We start from the raw sequence: 21,896 nt of genomic DNA on the forward strand, positions 1-21,896 counted from the left end.
CAGTGGCTTTTAAACTGTATTCCTGGAGCCTTAAGAAATGTCCACAGAAGTGGAATGGAGAATGTGAAAAATGGGGAGAAGGCTAAGTGGGCCTTTCCCACCTTTCCAACCAAAGTTTTTCAGCTTCTGTGTAATCACCTGGGGAGAAAACCTGGAATGTCCTTTTAGCTAAGAGAAATAAAATTCTTAGGTCCTACTCCCTCATTTTACAGGTGAGAAAACTAAGTTTCAGATCAGATGTTTACCCCCAATTATCTGGTGATAAAAATCAGGTGTATAACCCAACCCTTCTACTCAGCCCAACATCATTAAACACACCACACACACACACACACACACACACACACACACACACACACACACACACGATACCACTTAGATATTCTCAAGCGTCTACTATGGACTGAAAACTTCTAAAAGTCGGGTTCTTTTTGTCCAGTTTTTTTTCACAACTTGCTCAATACAACTAGAATGTCGAGCATGGAGAGAATTATCAAAAGGGAAAGATTTTATTTCAGTGACCCAACTTTCCTTTTCTATAGGAATCTTTCTTAGGTTTATGTCTTTAAATTAGTAAACGTTTGCTGTGCCTTAATGTCTCTATTTTTTAAGTGAGGATAGTGTGATACCACTATATTGCAACAACAATAAAATATCACTTTACATCATACTAGCAAAGATAAAAATCTGCTATTAGGTGTTGTTGAGGAAATGGGGAGGTAAGAACACCCAACCATGCTCATGAGAGAGTAATTTGGTTTACCTTTGAAAAGAATTTGGTAAAATCTAGTAAAGTTGACAATATAGTATTGTATAAGCGAGAGATACTACTTCTAGTTATATGTACCTAAATGTCTTCTAAGAGAACCATAGAGGTATGCTTATTGCAGTATTTCATAAGTAGAAAACTGGAAACATGTCAGGGGAATAAGAGTGAAGAGTTTCCAGTTGCCTATTTAAGCTTGGAAGTCGCTGTTCTGTTCAAACTAGTATAAAGCTATACAGACTAAAAACTCAGCAACTCTTCTTGGATCCCTAAGAAAGAGGAGGACACAGAGCAAACCACAGTTGCCAAGATTGGAGAGGCAAACAAGCAAATATGGGGAGTTACAGCTTACCGAAGTAGAGACTCTCAAGGAGGACAATCCACCCAGGAAACCAGCTCTGAGAAGGAAACACTGAACTGTAATTGATGAATTCTGAAGGCTCAGTGCAGACAAGTCATAGGGGAATCCAGTCTTAGTGGTGCTCCCACAATATTGTCAGATTTACCTCCAGAAACTCGAGCAAATTTCCACAGTCCATACCCAGTAAATATAAAAGAAAAATCCCCTCAGACTTCTAGCAGGGAAAGAGGAAGAGGAACCATTTTGAAATCCATCAGAACACTGTTCTTAATAACATCTGCCCTCAGGGGAAACCAGTTAAGCTGAGAGTAATCTGCTGGGATTTTATCACTGCCTAAATGACCTGGTAGAAGGGAAATACCCAACTCCAGCTGGATCTAGTCACCCCACTTGTGGGGGTTGAGGAGAGCCAGAAACATTTGTAAAGTTGACAGTCCAGAGGCATAAACTCACTAAAAGACTGAAACCCAATCATAGGACTGAAGAACACTTCCCATACCCTCACACCTTACCACCACATCACTAAAGATTTATTTACCCTGTACCTTATATCCAGCTATCAGGAAAAAATTACAGGGCGTAGTAAAAGGCAAAAAACATAAGAGACAGAGTAAGTATAAAAACCAGACATTGCAGCGATGTTGGAATGATCAGACCAGAAATGCAACACAACTATCGTTAATAAACTAAGGATGCTAATGGACAGAATAGACATCATGCAAGAAAAAGATAAATGACACAAGCAGAGAAATGGAAATCCTAACAAGGAACAAGAAAACAAAGCCAGAGGGGGGAAAAAACACTGTAACAAAAATGAAGAATACCTGTTATGGCTTATTAGTAGATCAGATACAGCTGAGGAAAGAATCTCTGTGCTAGATTAATAGACTCTTTGAAAACTGAAAAACAAGGAAAACAAAGATTGAAAAATTGAGAATAGAATATCCAAGAACTGCAGAGGGATGGAAAATATATAACATCCATGTAATGGGAATACCAGAAGGAGAAGAAAAGAGAGAAAGAAGTAGAAGAAATATTTGAAACAATAATGTTGGAGAATTTCCCCAAATTAATGTCAGGCACCAAAACACAGATTCAGGAAACTCAGAGAACAGCAAGTAGGATGAATGCCAAAAATTAAAACAGAAGAAAATAAAATTTAAAAAAAGAAAAAAACCCATACCCTAAACCACAGAAACCAAAGATGAGGAAAAAAACTTGAAAGAAGCAAGAAGAAAAAAAACCCACTTTACTGTATAGGAACAAAGGTAAGAATTACATCCAACTTATCAAAAATCATGAAGGCAGAGCACCTGGGTGGCTCATTTGGTTGAGCCTCTGACTCCATTTCTGCTCAAGTCATGATGTGGGATTGAGTCCCATATCAGGCTCTGCACTGAGCATGGAGTCTGCTTAAGATTTTCTCTCTCGGGGCGCCTGGGTGGCTTAGTCGGTTAAGCATCCGACTTTCTCTTAGGTCATGATCTCGCAGTTCGTGGGTTCGAGCCCCGCGTCGGGCTCTGTGCTGACTGCCAACACAGAGCCTAGAGCCTGTTTCAGAGTCTGTGTCTCCCTCTCTCTCTGACCCTCCCCTGCTCAGGCTGTCTCTCTTGCACGCTCTCTCTCTCTCAGAAATAAATAAAAATATTTTTAAAAAAAGTTTCTCTCTCTGCCCCTCTCCTCTACTCATGCTCTGTCTCTTAAGAGAGAAAAATGAATGAAATATTTAAAGTTTTAAAAGAAAAAAAACCCCACAAATCCAAAATGCCAAGAAAGGGGAGAAAACTCATAGAATTTGTATGATGTAATATTCTATAGCAGTTAAAATACATAAACTAAAAACTGTGTATCAATATGAATAGCAGAGTGACCATGAGCAAGTAACTTAATCCTTTTGTCAGTTTCTTTAAAAAATGATAATAATGAGTTAATAATTATAGGGTTGTGGAAATTAAATGAGTAGAGATATGTAAAGCACTTAAAACAGCCTGGTACAGAGTGAGCTCTTTAGAAGTGTTTGCTCTTGCTACAATACACCTGAAAATAATATTGCATGAGGAAAGCAGGTAGCAGAAGTACACCAAGAATCATTCAGTCTTTCTATATTCTGGGCAAACATTAGTCATCAAGATTTGAAGTGAAAAATTCAAATTCTCAGGAATTCCTCAATCATGATTTATTCTGTGTTTTTCACAAGACTTTTTACAAGTTTTTAAAATAATAATAAGTAGCCACAAAAATAAAGAGGGAGTCATATTTTGTGAAAGGGTTATACTGAACATTTTAGAGGTATTTTGTAAAAAAATAGCAATAATAATAAACATATGATTATTATTAATTCCTTTAATGTGACACAAATATATTTTAATGACATATAAAGTTATCTCTACTTGATATAAATATTAGAGAATAGAAAACTTTTTAAAAAATATTAATTATTTTGGGGGCACCTGGGTGACTCAGTTAAAGGTCCACCTCTTTTTTTTTTTCTTTTTTAATGTTTATTTATTTTTGAGAGAGAGGAAGACAGAGTGTGAGCAGAGGAGGGGTAGATAAATAGAGTGGGAGACACAGAATCCAAAGCAAGCTTCAGGATCTGAGCTGTCAACACAGTGTCCAATGCAGGGATTGAATTTGAGAACCATGAGATCAAGACCTGGAAATCTGATACTAAACCAACTGAGCCATCCAGGCACCCCAGAAAACACTTTAAAAGGTAACATTAACACAGAAAATGTCAATAAAAGTCATGTTCTTTTTTTTAAATCTTTTTTAATGTTTTATTTATGTCTGAGAGAGACAGCATGAACAGGGGATGATCAAAGAGAGAGAGAGACACAGAATCTGAAGCAGGCTCCAGGCTTTGAGCTAGCTGTCAGCACAGAGCCTGACGTAGGTCTCAAACCCATGAACTGTGAGATCATGACCTGTACCGAAGTCAGATGCTTAACCGACTAAGCCACCGAGATGCCCCAAAAGTCATGCTCTTAAAGGAAAGATAATTAAGATTCCACATATAGAAAAATTGCTTTAATCTATTAACACTTGTCAAATTCTAAAGTTGCAAACAAGATCATCTTCAAGTTGAATGTTAGGATACATGTTGCAAAATGTGAACTAATTTCCTTTGCTTCCAAGGGAAATGTTTTATCTGCTTTACAGTAAATTGTAATTTATAATAAGTATTCAAACATTGGAAAATATCAATGAGCATTATTGGGCAGTAGTCAAACAGCGATTGCAGTTAAGAAGTGACAAGGTGATGAATATACAGAGGTAAATAAAAGGAGCTTAAATTGTATCTGCAATGTGTTCTCTTTTATGTAAAATTCAAAGCAAAAATGATAAAAATTAGATCTGTTATTTCTAGTGGAGGGTATGTTTGTGTTTGATAAATTACTTTTCCTGAATTTTAAAGTCTTCCTAAAGGAACTGTTAATGCTGATTCCTGGGCCTCACTGCCAGAGATTCTGAATCTGTGAGTCTTGGATGGAGACTAGGAATCTTCATTTTTATTAGAGGATAATGGGGCAGATGGCACTATACCAGACTTGGGTGAATGCTGACCAAGTCTAGGGAAGTCCAGCTGCAAATCAGAGGTACTAGTAAGAAACCTAAATAGCGGCCAAGCTGGATTTGCAAATTGCATCCTGAAGCCAAACAAGCAAACCCCATCAGCAGGAATCGTTGGATGCCTTTGCCCAGAATGTGTGTGGTAGGAAAGCCTCCCAGTCCTCATCATATAGAGCTGTGTGGATGCCTTTCACAGCTCAGGTAGATTAGCAGTGCTGTGCCAGTTCACACCCACCAGTGCACACTGGTTTCAATATCAACACAACTGGGTGGGGAGGTGAAGAAGGTAGAAGATAAAGCTCTATACTGAAGGACAATATTTTAAGAGTTTCCAAAGTTCTTTCTTTATTAAAAGAAAAATACCAAGGCACTTTTGTACATTTGCTTTTTTCAATGTACTTAAAAAGCACTGTCTGACCTCACTCTTTCTTCTGAGTCTTTTCATAGCACATTATGTTTTCTGATTGCTTTGCAATCATGAAGCAGTTAATGATTAAATTATTAGTTTCAAACCCTCATTATAAAGCAATAATATTAACGTCCTTGTTTCCCTTGATTACTTGATTTAAATTTTTTAACTCAGTACCATTAGTTAGACCATATGCTAATATTTGAGAAATATTTATGCCACGAGAAATTTATGTATGTTTTATGATACTTCAAAGTGAAGCAAGAAGCGAGTTCTAGGGCTTATGGCGATTAAGAGAAAATAAATGCATTCTCCTGAATTCTAAAACCAGTGTGTGTTCTCTCTTTATTCTTTCTGTAGAAAAATAGGGTATTAATTTCTTTATTTTGAGGGAGAGAGAGTACAAGCAGGGAAGGGGCAGAGAGAGAGAGAGAGAGAGAGAGAGAATCCCAAGCAGGCTCTGTGCTGCCAGCATAGAACCCAACGTGAGGCTCAAGTCCATGAATGGCAAGATCATGACCTGAGCTGAGGTCAAGAAGTGGATGCTCAACTGACTGAGCCACCCAGATGCCCCACATTATTAATTTTGTTTTAAAGGAGGAATAGCCACCTAGAGTTCTTAGAAAAATCCTAGGTTCTGTATCAGTCCTTTGACTTCCAATAGCAGAGCCTCTGCAAGTTTGGTAAACTTGACCTCAGCTTCTTACTTCTGCACCCAGACCTTTCCCTCTCTCCTCCCATCTCATATCTGATATCAAACTGAAGGAGAATTCCCTGGCCCAAATGCAACTGACAAGGCTCATTGTCATCCTGATCAAAGCTACACCATGTGGAAATTATTTGGATATTTATCCAAATGCCATGGAGTAAGTGGAATGCCATCTGTACAGAGTTTCACAGACTGTTATTCTGACTTTGGCATTTAAACAAGACCAGAAGCTGCTATTATGGTATAATGGGGCTATACCAGCTATATACACAAACTTTCAATTATAAAGAAAATAAAACTTTTATTTTAATTGTGCTTCATGACTTCCAGGTGACAAAGACATCTATTTACCCAGGAGTACCTGGGATATGACATGACCTTCCCACTTTCCACTTAACCTCAGTTGTTACAAGTAACTTACATTTCAGATTATTGAAGAGCCCAGTGCCAGAATCTGAGTGGTCTCTACTCTAACTCTGAGGCATGGGAACTGAAGACAATTGATCCAGGCTTTGCTTCATGAATCACAAGCAGAATGAATTAAAGTAAGAAAACATGTCAATTTTGTTTGCTCTCTGTTCCCTGACTCAAGTACTACAGTTGGTGCCAACCAAACCTTCACGTGCATAAACTACTACTGTTCTTCAAGACAAGGAAAGTACCGTATGCATGACCCTGTCCTCAGGATCTTACTATGCATCAACAGATAGTGCATTCTAGAATACAACCAGGGAGCAGCAAATGTGATGGTGAAAAGTCAATGAGGTCAGCCTTGAACATGGCCACTGCAACAATTTACAAGAAAAGTGCTCTCTCTTTGGAGGTGCAGAAAGGAAAAAGTGTGATAGCAATCCTTGCTGTAAAATACTGTTATTTAGTCTATTATTGTAAAATATTTGAGAAAAAAAAAAGAGACCAGTAGGAAAAGATGGCACTGTATGAAGATGAATTAAATTAGATAAAAGTGCTCTTCATGTATTGTTGTTCTATTTCTCATCATAGCCACTCAAGCTCAACATTGTGAGCTGGAAAAATTCATTTTTCTTCTAAAGTACAGTGGAACCTAGTTCCCAAAAATTTTGGAATCCATTCATTAATTTAGCACATATTTACTGCCTACATGGTCCTGTAGCAAATAATGAGCCAGATCAGAGACAGATGGTGTGCATGTCACTACATGTTGAGCTCCCTAAAATCACAGATGACCAAAATGCAAGCGAATAAAATGTAAGTGACTTCATATAAGGGAAAATAAGGTGTTATGAGCATGCAGAGGAGGGAAGAGGGCACTTCAAGGAAGAGGGAATCACGAACTCTGTGCTTCCTAGTAGGGATTAGTGGAAGTGAAGAAGAGTGTTCCAAGACAAGGTACTAACAAGCACCAAGGCAAGGATCAAATAAGGAGCAAAGAATATGTTTGAAGGCATAGACATGGTGGGCCTTGAATGCTCAATCTGGAGTATTCCTTAAAGAAAAAAAAAACATACAGATACTTTCCACAAAGAAAGTCACTGGTGTTTCCTGAAGTGCACAGTTAAAGTATCAGAGCTGTACTTCAAGAGTCAATAGACCTCCAGTAAAAATATATAGAGAATAAAAATGGATAAGAAAACAAGATCCATCTGTACACTATTTACAAGACACCCATTCTAGACCTAAAGACACCTTCAGGTTGAAAGTAGAATAATCTAACATGTAATGGTCACCAAAAGAAAGCAGGAGTAGCCATACTTATATCAGACAAACTAGATTTTAAAACAAAGACTGTAACAAGAGATGAAAATGGACGTTATATCATAATTAAGGGGTCTTTCCACCAAGATCTAACAATTGTAAATATTTATGCCCCCAAAGTAACAGCACCTAAATATATAAATTAACTAATCACAAACATAAAGAAACTCCTTGATAATAATACTACAATAGTAGGGGACTTAAACAACCCACTTACAGCAATGGACAGATCATCTAAGCAGAAAATCAACAAGGAAACAATGGCTCTGAATGACACACTGGATCAGATGTACTTAATAGATATATTCAGAACATTTCATCCTAAAGCAGCAGAATATACATTCTTCTCAAGTGCACATGAAACATTTTCCAGAATAGAGCATATACTGGGACACAAATCTGCACTCAACAAATACAAAAAGATCATAATCATACCATGCATATTTTCAGACCACAACACTATGAAACTTGAAATCAACCACAAGAAAAAATTTGGAGAGACAATGAATACTTGGAGATTAAAGAACATCCTACTAAGGAATGAATGAATTAATCAAAATTGAAGATATTTTAAAAGTACAGGGAGATAGGAACGCCTGGGTGGCTTAGTCGGTTAAGCATCCGACTTTCGCTTAGGTCATGATCTCGCGGTTCGTGGGTTCAAGCCCCGCGTCAGGCTCTGTGCTGACTGCCAGCTCAGAGCCTGGAGCCTGTTTCAGAGTCTGTGACTCCCTCTCTCTCTGACCCTCCCCTGCTCAGGCTGTCTCTCTCTCTCATAGAAATAAATAAAACATTTAAAAATGTTTTTAAAAAAGTACAGGGAGATAAATGAAAACGATAACATGACAGCCCAAAACTTTTTGGATGAAGCAAAGGTAGTCATAAAAGGGAAGTATATAGCAATCCAGGCCTTCCTAAAGAAGGAAGAAAGTTATCAGATATATAGCCTAAACTTACACTTTAAAGAGCTGGGAAAAGAAGAGGAAAAAAAAAAAAAAGCCCAAAACAGCAGAATATGGGAAACAATAAAGATTGGAGCAGAAATCAATGATATCGAAATAAAAAAAATAGTAGAACAGATCAATGAAACCAGGAGCTGTTCTTTGACAGAATTAACAAAATTGATAAAGCCCTAGCCAAATTGATCAAAAAGAAAAAGGAAAGGACGCAAATAAGTAAAATCAAGAATGAAAGAAGATAAATCCTAACCAACAGCACATAAATACAAACAATAATAAGAGAATAGGGGCGGCTGGGTGGCTTAGTCATCTGACTTTGGCTCAGGTCATGATCTCATGGTTCATGATATAAAGCTCTGCATCAGGCTCAGTACTGACAGCTAAGAGCCTGGAGCCTCCTTCAGATTCCGTGTCTCCCTTTCTCTCTTCCTGTCCCCTGCTCATTCTCTGTCTATCTCTGTCTCTCAAAAATAAATAAACGTTAAAAATTTTTTTTAAAAAAAATAAAAGAATATTATGAACAACTATATGCCAACAAACTGGGCAATCTGGAAGAAATGAACAAATTCCTAGAAACATATTACTACTAAAACTGAAACAGGAAGAAGTAGAAAATTTGAACAGACACATAACCAGTAAGGAAATTGAATCAGTAATCAAAAATCTCCCAACAAACAAGAGTCCAGGGCCAGATGGCTTTCCAGAGGAATTCTATAAAACATTTAAAGAAGAATACCTATTCTTTTGAAGGTGTTCCAAAAAATAGAAATGGAAGGAAAACTTCCAAACTCATTCTACAAGGCCAGCATTACCTTAATTCCAAAATAAGACAAAGATCTCTCTAAAAAGGAGAACTACTGACCAATTTCCCTGATGAACATGGATGCAAAAATTCTCAAGAAGATACTAGCCAATAAGATCCAATAATATATTAAAATATATATTCACCACAATCAAGTGGGATTTATTTCTTGGATGCATTTCTGGTTCAATATCCACAAGTCAATCAATGTGATACATCACGTTAAGAAAAGAAAGGATAAAAACTACATGAGCCTCTCAATAGATGCTGAAAAAGCATTTGACAAAATACAGCATCCTTTCTTGATAAAAACTCTCAAAAAAGTAGAGATAGAAGGTCCATACCTCAAGATCATAAAGGCCATGTACAAAAGACCCACCACTAATATCATCCTCAATGGGGAAAAAACTGAGAGCTTTCCCCCTAAGGTCAGGAACACGACAAGGATGTCCACTCTCACCACTGTTATTCAACATAGTGCTGGAAGTCCTAGCCTCAGAAATCAGACAACACAAAGAAATAAAAGGCATCCATATTGGTAAGGAGAAAGTGAAGCCTTCACTCTTTGTAGATGACATGATACTCTCTATGAAAAACTCAAAAGATTCCACCAAAAAAAGCTGCTAGGACTGATCCATGAATTCAGCAAAGTCGCAGGATATAAAATCAATACACAGATATTAGTTGCATTTCTATACACCAATAATGAAGCAGCAGAAAGAAATCAAGGAATTGAACCCATTTACAATTGCATCAAGCCCATAAAATATCTAGGAATAAGCCTAAACAAAGAAGTAAAACGTATATACATTTAAAACTATAGAAAATTTGTGGAAAAAAAATTGAAGACACAAACAATGGAAAATATTCCATGCTCATGGGTTAGAAAAACAAATATTGTTAAAATGTTGATACTACCAAAGCAATCTACAGATTCACTGCAATTTCTATCAAAACAATAAATACTAGCATTCTTCACAGGGCTAGAACAAACAATCCTAAAATTTGAATGGAACCAGAAAAGATCCTGAATAGCCAAAGCAATCCTGAAAAAGAATAGCAAAGCTGGAGGTATCACAATCCCAGACTTCAAGATATATTGCAACGTTGCAATTATCAAAACAGTATGGTACTGGCACAAAAACAGACACATAGATCAGTGGAACAGAACAAAGAACCCAGAAGTGGAACCACAAACATAGGTCCAACTAATCTTTGATAAAGAATATCTAATGGAAAAAAGACAACCTCTTCAGCAAATGGTGCTGTGAAAACTGGACAGCGACATGCAGAAGAATGAACCTGGACCACTTCATTACACCGTACACAAAAATAAACTCAAAATGGATGAAATACCTAAATGTAAGACAAAAAGTCATCAAAATCCTAAAGGAGAAAGCACACAGCAACTTCTTGCTTGACTTGTCTCTGAAGACAAGGGAAACAAAAGCAAAAATGAACTATTAGGACCTCATCAAGATAAAAAGCTTCTGCACAGCAAAGGAAATAATCAGCAAAATCAGAGGGAACAAGCGAAATGGGAGAAGATATTTGCAAATGACATATCAGATAAAGGGTTAGTATCCAAAAATCTATAAAGAACTTATTAAACTCAATATCCAAAAAACAAATAACCCAGTGAAGAAATGAGCAAAAGACATGAATAGACAGTTTTCCAAAGAAGGCATCAAGAAGGATAACAGACACATGAAAAAATGCTCAACATCTCTCATCATCAGGGAAATACAAATCAAAACCACAATGAAATACCACCTCACACCAGTCAGAATGGCCAAAATTAACAAATCAAGCAACAACAGATGTTGGTGAGGATGCTGGTAGGAATGCAAAATGGTACAACCCTTCTGGAAAACAGTATGGAGATTCCTCAAAAAATTAAAAGTAGAACCACCCTATGATTCAGCAATTGCACTACTAGGTTTTTAACCAAAGGATACAAGGATGCTGTTTTGAAGGGCACAAGCATGTTTATGGAAGGAAGCACTATTGACAATAGCCAAAGTATGAAAATGCCCAAATGTCCATCAACTGATGAATGGATAAAGAAGATGTGGTATATATACATATACAATGGAATATTATTCAGCAATCAAAAGAATGAAATCTTGCCATTTGCAACAATGTGGACAGAACTAGAGTGTATTATGCTAACCGAAATTAGTCAAAGACAAATATTATATTATTTCACTCATATGTGGAATTTAAGATACAAAACAGATGAACATAAGGGACGGGAAGCAAAAATAATATAAAAATAGAGACAGAGACAGAACATACAATACTCTTAAAAACAGAGAATAAACTGAGGGTTGTTGGAGGGGTTTTGGGTGGAGTGGATGGGCTAAATGGGCAAGAGACATTAAGGAGGGCACTTGTTGGGATGAGTACTGGGTGTTATATGTAGGAAATGAATCACTGGGTTCATTTCACTTAGATGTAAGTTTTAAAAACTAATAAATAAAAATATTTTAAAAAGAAAAAAAAGAAAAAAGAGTGTCAATAGAAAACAGACTGTAAGTTGGATTGGAAGGGAAGATTAAAGGAAAGTAGAAAAAAAATCTAGATAGCCTGAGAGAGATTTATTAACAGAAAGCCTAATTTGGTGTTATGTTCTATTTTACAGAGGAGGAAACCCAGAAGTTAAGTGACATCTCCAAGTCACATAACTGGTTAGTGAAAGAGTCATAATCTATGTCTGGGAAATCTAGTTCCAGAGTCCATACTCTTAAGCCTTCTGCTATTAGATTTCTCAGTATTAAGATTTTTCAATAATAATCTGTCCTTGCCAGCTTTTCCTAAAGCTAAGAGCATAACCATGACATAACATTTAATGAACGAATACTTAAAGTAAAAATTAAAGTAAAAATAAAAATATGAGCAATCTAAAAGTTCTATAATAGGTAAGGATGTGGGCATCAATTATGAAACATACATACCATGAGCATTAAAATGATGTTTAAAAGAATATTTAATAGTATAGGAATAGTTTCATAATATGTTAACTGAAAAAATCAGATTACCAACCTACATCTACATGTCCATAGAAGAAACATGAAAATGATTCATACAAAAATATTTGCAGTTTTTCCTACTTATTTTAAAGGGAGGTTTGGAGTGATTCTGATTATTTTTCTGCATTTTATGATTTTCCTGCTTCCTTCTGTAATAAAATTACAATTTTCTAGTGCTAAATAACCGATTTGCTCAGCCTTTTCACGTCTTACATTATTTCTTATGTAAAAAGAACCTCATGGCTTCATGTTTAGTTTCTTTAAAGTATTTGAGCACTAAGCAGGTACCAGACTAAAGTTACAACTGTGAATAAGATAAATAGAACCATGAACCTCACAGCCTAGTATAGAACAGTATCCCATTCACAATTGCACCAAAAACCATAAAATACCTAGGAATAAACCTAACCAAAGATGTAAAAGATCTGTATGTTGAAAACTATAGAAAACTTATGAAGAAAATTGAAGACACAAAGAAATGGAAAAACATTCTATGCTCATGGATTGGAAGAATAAATATTGTGAAAATGTCACTACCCAAAGCAGTCTACACATTTAATGCAATCCCAATCAAAATTGCACCAGCATTCTTCTCAAAGCTAGAACAAACAATCCTAAAATTTGTATGGAACCACAAAAGACCCCAAATAGCCAAAGTGATATTGAAGAAGAAAACCAAAATGGTAGGCATCACCATCCCAGACTTTAGCCTCTACTACAAAGCTGTCATCTTTAAGACAGTATGGTATTGGTACAAAAACAGACACATAGCCTAATAGAATAAACTTGAGAACCCAGAATTGGAACCACAAATGCATGGCCAATTAATGTTTGACAAAGCAGGAAAGAGTATCCAATGGAAAAAAGACAGCCTTTTAAACAGATGGTGCTGGGAGAACTGGACAGCAACATGAAGAAGAATGAATCTAGACCACTTTCTCACACCATACACAAAAATAAACTCAAAATGATGAAGGACCTGAATGTGAGACAGGAAACCATGAAAACCCTAGAGGAGAAAGCAGGAAACAACCTCCTTGACGTCAATCGCAGCAATTTCTTACTCGACACATTCCCAAAGGCAAGAGAATCAAGAGCAAAAATGGACAATTGGGACTTCATCAAGATAAAAAGCTTCTGCACAGCAAAGGAAACAATCAATAAAACCAATAGGCAACTAACAGAATGGAAAAGATAGTTGCAAATGACAGATCAGAAAAAGGACTAGTATCCAAAATCTATAAGGTACTTACCAAACTCCACACCTGATAAAAAATAATCCAGTGAAGAAATGGGCAGAAGGCACAGGAACAGACACTTCTCCAAAGAGGACATCCAGATGGCCAACAGACACATGAAACGATGCACAATGTCACCCATCGTCAGGGAAATACAAATCAAAACCGTACTGAGATACCACCTCATGCCAGTCAGAAGAGCTAAAATTAACAAATCAGGAGACTACAGATGCTGGCGAGGATGTGAAGAAACAGGCATCCTCCTACACTGTTGGTGGGAATGTAAATTGGTGCAGCCCCTCTGGAAAACAGTGTGGAGGCTCCTCAAAAAATTAATAGTAGAACTCCCCTGTAACCCAGCAATAGCACTGCTAGGAATCTACCCAAGGACTACAGGAGTGCTGATGCATAGGAGCACATGCACCCCAATGTTCATAGCAACACTTTCAACAATAGCCAAATCATGGGAAGAGCCTAAATGTCTATCACCTAAAGAATGGCTCAAGAAGATGTGGTTTATATATACAATGCAATACTGCCAAGGCAATGAGAAAGAATGAAATCTGGCCATTTGTAGCAATGTGGATGGAACTCGAGGGTGTTATGCTAAGTGAAATAAGCCAGGCAGAGAAATACAGATACCACATTTTTTCACTCATGTGTGGATCAGGAGAAACTTAACAGAGGACCATAGGGGAGGGGAAGGGGAAAAATTAGCTAAGGAGAGGGAGGGAGGCAAACCATAAGAGACTCTTTTTTTTTTTTTAATGTTTTTTATTTATTTCTGAGAGAGAAAGAGAGACAGCATGAACAGGGGAAGGTCAGAGAGAGAGAGGGAGACACAGAATCTGAAACAGGCTCCAGGCTCTGAGCTAGCTGTCAGCATAGAGCCCGATGTGGGGCTCAAACCCACGAACCGTGAGTTCATGACCTGAGCTGAAGTCGGATGCTTAACCGACTGAGCCACCCAGGCGCCCCATAAGAGATTCTTAAATACTGAGAATAAACTGAGGGTTGATGGGGGATAGGGGAGAGAGGGAAATGGGCAATGGGCATTGAGGAGGGCACTTGTTGGTATGAGCACTGGCTGTTATATGGAAACCAACTGGACAATAAACTATATTAAAAAAAAAAAGAAGGAAGTTTAAGGTGAAAAGTAAATGTGAAGTAAGGTGTGAGGGTAAGAGAGTCCCAGGATGGGCAAAGAGCATGCATGATGTCCATAGGAGAGGCAGCATGAAAGTGATAAAAAAAAGACAAAGATTCTGGGAAGACAATGGAGATCCCGGCCAGTGTACAAGGTGGAGGGTCTTGGAGAGAAGTTAATTATGGTAGGATTTGTCCTGCCGGTAGTGGGCAACCACTGTTGTCCTGTGGAGGCTGGTCTGCTGAAGGACAAGAGAGGTTGCTATGGGATGAGTTGGGAGGGTTTTCTAGGAAGGTTGGTGGCTTGAACCAGGATAGCAGAAATAGTTAAGGAGAAAAGCAGAGAAGTCAAGAGTACTTAAGAAGTAGAATCAGCAGGACTTGAATGGATGAAGTTAGTGAGGGTAAGAAAACTGTCGGAGATGACACCCTGCTGTCTGACTTGATCAACTGGACAGACAGGTAATTTACTGAGATAGAAGTCACTAGAGAAGAGGCAAGCAAAGAATGAAACAGAACCCTTACCTCTAAAATCTAAACTAGTTTAAAATTCTAAAGTAATGTCTATACTGCCTAATGGCAGAATTAGCAGCCGATCTCCAGCATAATTTTCTGGGAGTGACTGATCAGCTTTCATAAGTTCTTATAAAGATGTATGGTCCTCCTGACAGCTGGACTTGGAAAAGAAATACAGAATTCCAATCACTTAAGTAAGCAATGTCTTAAGCAGACCTTAACTTCATTTTATCAACCAGAGTTATCTAGACAAACCGACAGTTCTGAGTGGTATCTGGGGGTACACACCTTAAGTCAATTACAATAGCATGATACATCACAACATTATTACTTCAAGATGGAATTTGTTTATATTTATTAATAAGAATCTTTAAATATATTTATTGTTTTTAAATCATTTTATAATACTTTTTTCAATAAGAGCAAAGCTTGGAAAATTAAAATGCTTGCAGGGGCAAGGCAAGGTATATGAGTGATTGAAGTAAGCTGGATATAAGGGGAATAAAACCTGCAAGCAATGTTAAATGATAAATAATAAATTGCTACAGAGTTGGTAAACATTATGGAGTGGTGGGGGTGATAGCATTATGGAGTGTCCATGCCCTCTCCAAAAAAAAGTTAACCAGCTGATTATTACTATGGAGGAGTTTTCCTGAGTTTCCAGGTTTTTTGTTTTGTTTTGTTTTGTCTTAATAGTTATATGAGCCTCTTGATTGCTACATATTATTAATTCAACTTTTTAAAATGTGTAAACCAAATAAAGGAAGCCTATCAGAGGCTATCAATTCACAACTGTGATAGGAAAAAAAAAGCAACTGTGCCAATATTTTTCAGTCACGCCTTAGTTAAAAGAGGTGGTTTCTTCTGATTATGAATATTCTTAATATCTGACATTCTTACATACATAGAAGCTATGAATCCTTTGCTCATGTGCCCCGATAGAAGGAGATGCTGGATAAACTATAACTGAGAGCATATTATCTTGTAAGACACAAGGCTAAAAAATACTTGTGACATTGTCAGTTTCTGTAGATGAATTCTAAGTGAACCAAATCCATTTTTAAAATTATTTTTCAGTATTTGTTAGGCAATAACTCAAGACAAGACAAAATGGAAAATGCAGTCCCTGCCCAGGGGGCATGAAGCCTACACAAGGAAGACAAACATTCCAGAAATAAAAACGCCAGCTGGGAAGGAGACATAATTAATGAAATAGTGCCAAGATCGTTGTCTTGCTGCAATTACCAGGTGTTTTGGATACTTCAACAGAGACTGATGACTCATGGTGAAGGGGGCAGACCAGGAGCTCACACACTTAGAGTTGTAGGTAGAACTGAAATGGAGTGTAAAACTCTCATATGCTGCAGTGCCTCATTCTGTCAGCAAAAGGCAGCAAGTAAAACTAGCCTATTTGCAAAGCACTGCAATAGTTTCTAATGATAGTCATTCTACAATTATACAATTGCCTTGGCCTTTACAGAAAATTAATAGCATTAAAGTGACTTACCTCTTCCAGATTCACCCCAATCTATTTTTTAAAGGACTTTGATATTGTTGTCTGACTTTTAAAAAAGACTCTAATAAAAGATGAGGAAAAATAAATGGGAAACATACACTGTAATCAACAGAATATGACCCCCATTTTCTTTTTATAAAATGCACATGAACAAAGAAGAAGGGTCAAAATAAAGAAACGAAGATACACTGATTATCTGTGGGTGGCCAGTATCTTGGGTGGTTGATAGTGTAACAGCAAGCAGAAACCAATCATGTTTTCTCTGCACTGCTTTTAGGATCAACTCCATGAATTTGCTGTGCCCTGCTCCTTGGGTGAAATTTCAGAGATTTTGCATAATATTCTTTGGTAACTCTTACATAATAGAATAATAGTCTCTTTCTCTGGATAATAAAAGGTCCAGTCCAACCTAAGAATCACACAACTCCAGTCAGGTGTAATATTAAAAGTTAAAATAATTTTAAAAAAATGTTTAATGTTTATTTATTTTTGAAAGAGAGAGAGAGAGAACACAAGCCAGGGAGGGGCAGAGAGAGAGGGAGACACGGAATCTGAAGCAGGATCCAGGCTCTGAGCTGTCAGTACAGAGCCCAATGCAGGGCTTTACCCCATAGACCATGAGATAATGACCTGAGCCAAAGTTAGATGCTCAACAGATTAAGCCACCTAGGTACCCCTAAAATCTCACACTATCCAATGTATCTCTTTACCTGTAATGAGCAATAAATGCTCAGCCCCGCTTGAGACCAAATCCTGCACAGTGGAAAGGGGATGGCAGCTCTGCTCGTTCGGTCTGTGCATCCTCCATAATTTGGCAGCTGAAATGTATGGCCCCTTGAGAGGTGGCTGAGAGTGAAGGGTGAAGAGAGGTAAAGGTAAAGGGAAGGTTTTTTCCTAATGACTCACTTGTAATCTGGTGGTAAGGCTCTCTGGAAATGGTAGTCCAGAGCTGACTCTTCCTTTCATAGGGATCTTTTGCAAATTTCTCAGACATTCATCTCTTGGTACCTCTAACTGTGGCTCCTTCTCAAACCTTCAATTCCTCTTCTCCAACAGACATCTGACACCCCCATGGCCCTGGACATCCAGCACTCCACATTCAGGTTGGAGCCAGATTTTCCTTTCATATGGTCTGGACAGTCTGTTTTAATATAATCACAGGGTGCTCCTTTCAATGGGGTCTGGTTTCCAAGAAAGAAACACCTTTGTCCCACCTTCAAAGGAAGCACACACTCACTCTGGCCAGTCTTCTTCTTTCCGGGAAAAATCCTAAAGTATCAAGCCCCAGTTCTGAATTCATCAAATCCCAGGGGATGAATGTCAAATCCTCCAAGTAAATCTTCTGAAACTCCTTGTCTCTCTTGGCTTTCATGAGGAAGAAGCAACTCAACTCTTCTATGCTGTCCACATGGAAGATTACTCTGGGTTAATGCTGCTGACCGATACTTCCATCATCCTGTGAACATGGTCCACATCTCACTTTTGAATGTGAGGTACATGAAACCTATTTTATTATGCTTAGCCTTTCAAGTTTCTGCTGAAACTCCATGAGTTTTACATATTGTTTATTGTTTTACATATTGCTGTGTTATTTTCTTTTGTATGTTTTCCTCTTTTTTCTAATTTTCCTACATGTATTATTTTATATCAATTATTTGACTATCAGAAGAAAAAAAAGAGTATTTTTTCCTAGGAATATCCAGTCTTAATTCTGTGGAAATAATTGGGCAGCAGTTGCACATATTTGTTCAACAAATATTTTTAAATATTTTTAAAATTAAAATCATGGAAATAATTATCTTGAAATTTGTAATTATAGAATCTTTACAAGTTTCTTTTAAAATTTTGCTACATATGTAATCAGAAAAGAAAACACCCCTATAACATGTCACCATGTCCACATCAATGCCACTCTTTGTCTTTCCCCATTAATATATTCTGTAGTAATTTAAAGAGTTGTGGCAAGGTCAAAGGCTAAGGGAAGACTTCCAGGCTAACCAAGGAGATTTTCAAGAACAGTACATCTCTGGGGTGCCTGGCTGGTTCAGTTGGCTAAGTGTCCAACTTTGGCTCAGGTCATGATATCGTGGTTTGTGGGTTCGAGCCCTGCGTCAGGCTGTATGCTGACAGCTAGCTCACAGCCTGGAGCCTGCTTCAGATTCTGACCCTCCCCTGCTCATGCTGTCTCTCTCTCTCAGAAATAAATAAAAACCATTAAAAAAAGATTAAAAAAAAAAAAAAGAACAGCACTTCTCTAGTGAAGTCATCATTACCCCAGGACTTAATCACAGCTTTTCAGTCTGGAAATTCAACATAATTAGGGAAGCCAGAATTTATCGGACTTGAGATAACTAAACAAAATCATCTAAGAGTGACATAAATGATATAAATGTAAAAGGCCAAATCTCAGATCATAAACTTAGTTGTTCAAGAAATGTTACTTTCTGCATTCTTTCCTATCGTGAACTTTGAAACTTTATGTTGCTGAGGGGAGACATTTTATATTGGTCAGTCATCCATTGATTTCAGGATTCCTTTACTTACTCAGGGTATCCACATAGAATGCAGGTGGATGACTGACACAGCTTTGGGGAAGGGCAATCTGGTCTTCTACTATCCTTGATGAAAGTTCCCCCTCCCCAGAAAAAAAAATCTTCCCTGCCTCTCTCTCAGCAAGCTCCCACTCACCTCCTCAAGCATTCACAGGTTGTCGTTAATTGCAGTTGGCAGCCACCCCAATAGAATCACTCTAAAAAATAGCCTAGAGCCAACCTGTACAAGGAAAAAAAAAGTATAAACAAATAAATCAGAGGGGCAAGAGGCAGAGCAGAAAAAGTGGGAAAAATGTGATAAGAAGTTTAAAATTTATTCCACTGCCTGTGATTTCAAAAGCCATGATAAACTACTTTCCCATTTTCTAGCTTTGGAGTCATCCATGTGGATTTAGGGGGCTAGTACCAAGAAAGAGCTCACAATCCCCCCAAAAAACAGTGTAGTATTAACTATGGGCAACTCATCTTCAAGAAAATAACTGAACTGGTAGAGGGAGATTTAATAAATTATAGTACTAAATGGTACTTCGGTGGCCTGGGGAAGTTAACTTTTTTTTTTTTTTTTTTTTTTTTTTTTTAANTATATAGTTATCCTGGTAGAAGCTAACCCGGAAACAATGTTGGATCCAGTTCTCTAATAATGCATACTTATTACAAGCCTACAATGGGAAATACTGAGTCAGATCAGAGACAGAGTGTGTTTATGGCTGGGCTCCCAGAGAGTGCAAATAACAACAATATACCGTGAAAGGCAGCAAATGCCCAAGAGAAGAAAAGATGGAATGTTATAGGATCTGAGAGGCAGGTACAGTATTTCAAGAAAGAGAATTGGAAAAAGCTTTCTAGGGGTTTGAGTTGAGTCCTAAATGACAAGGATATGGATGTATGGAGGTGATGAAAAAGGGTAGTACAATGTACTGGCGTGAGTAGAGGCAAAAGGCAGGAAAGGAAAGGATCGTAGAAGAAGAATATGGTTGGAAAAAAAGGTTGGTGAACAGACAAGAAAGGCCTTGAAAACCACCTAAAAGACTTTAGAGGATTTCTTTTTTGGTGTTTCTTTGTTTGTTTCTTCATTTGTTTATTTGTTTTCCTATGCTAGGGATGTACTTGTGATTACTGAGTAAGAGAGTGCAAATATTTGAGCTTGTTTCAGAAAACAATTGAAAGAAGACTGTAAGTGGGGCTGGAGACAACCAGTCTATTTAAACAGTCCAGGTGACATCTGCAGAAAGCCTCACCTGGAACTATGTCACCCTGCTCCTTTGGCGATCCCAGAACGCACCATTTGCTGCAAGGGCTAAATAGGATGGGTTTGAACAAGGAAGATGAGGGAGAGAGTGAATGAGTTAAGTTCTTCACCTAGGAAAAGACTGGAGTGTATAACGAGGAAGACGAGTTTTGGAAAAGGACATTGATTCCTACAGATAAATCTAAAACTATGTACAAAGGTTAGGTCATCTAACAGGTGGGAAATTAGGGTCATAGTGACTGACAGGATCTTGGAACTCTACTCTCTCTCTCTCTCTCAATCTCTCCATCACGACAGGAAGAATAATTTAACAGGTATATTCTCTTTCTCCTTGTAACCCCATACCCCCTGTAGCCTCAGAACATATGCAACAAACGTAACCTTCATCAAAACATAAAATAAAAAACCTATGTGATTATATATTATCTAGAGACAAAAATATCATCAGCTCATTAAAGGTGAATTGTTTAATTAATAACTTGGAAATTTCAGCAAATTACTTATAACTTTATCCCCAGAGGTAAGCATATTTAGTTTGTATAAACCCTTCCAGATACACGTAGATATATGGAATATAAGTCACTAGATTGGTAGACTTACAGATAGAGAAATATATATTGCCAGATAATCTTTTCATTTGCAATGATCTTATCATCTGTTCATTATCTGAAATAAATTCTTATGTTTGTTTTCTTAAAATGTTGTCATTGTTGCTTTTACATCTCACAGAGTCATCACAAGGTTAAAATCTACACCAAAATTAAAGAACTCTGTTTAGCTATCTCTTGGACCACATTACTGTCCTTACTTTAATTAGTTATAATATGTATATAGGACATTCACTGCAAGGGAGCTGGCAGCCTTGACAATCTCCAGGAAGTAAGTAGGAACTACTTTTAATCTCAATGCTCAGATTCATAAATGCAGGCATCCAGCAGTTCATAATGAGCTCAAGGTCACCTGGTCCATGAGAAGCAGGCCTGGATATCAAAGCCAGCAATCTGCAGACTGAAACTTTTACCTAAGGATGAAAATCTCTTCACAGATTGTTCAGTTTTACAGATCTGGACTTGAGAGCCTACTTCAACCTCTTCAGTTTACAAACATTGAAATAAGGCTGTTGAGAGGTTTTACAGCTTATGTGGGTCACATGGATGGTTGATGACTGATCAAGTTACCTCTTTCCATTGTTTTAAAACTAGAAAGAATACAGAATTTCCCTAAATACTGAGGAAAAAAGGTATTAAGGGATGTTCTTCAAAATTAAAAAAAAAAGTTAAAACAAACTCTTATTTAGTCAAAAATTAAAGTTCATTTAAATGAAGAAAAAATAG

This window comes from Crocuta crocuta, unplaced genomic scaffold, assembly GCF_008692635.1.
Source record: "Crocuta crocuta isolate KB4526 unplaced genomic scaffold, BGI_CrCroc_1.0 scaffold229, whole genome shotgun sequence".
Taxonomy (NCBI): domain Eukaryota; kingdom Metazoa; phylum Chordata; class Mammalia; order Carnivora; family Hyaenidae; genus Crocuta; species Crocuta crocuta.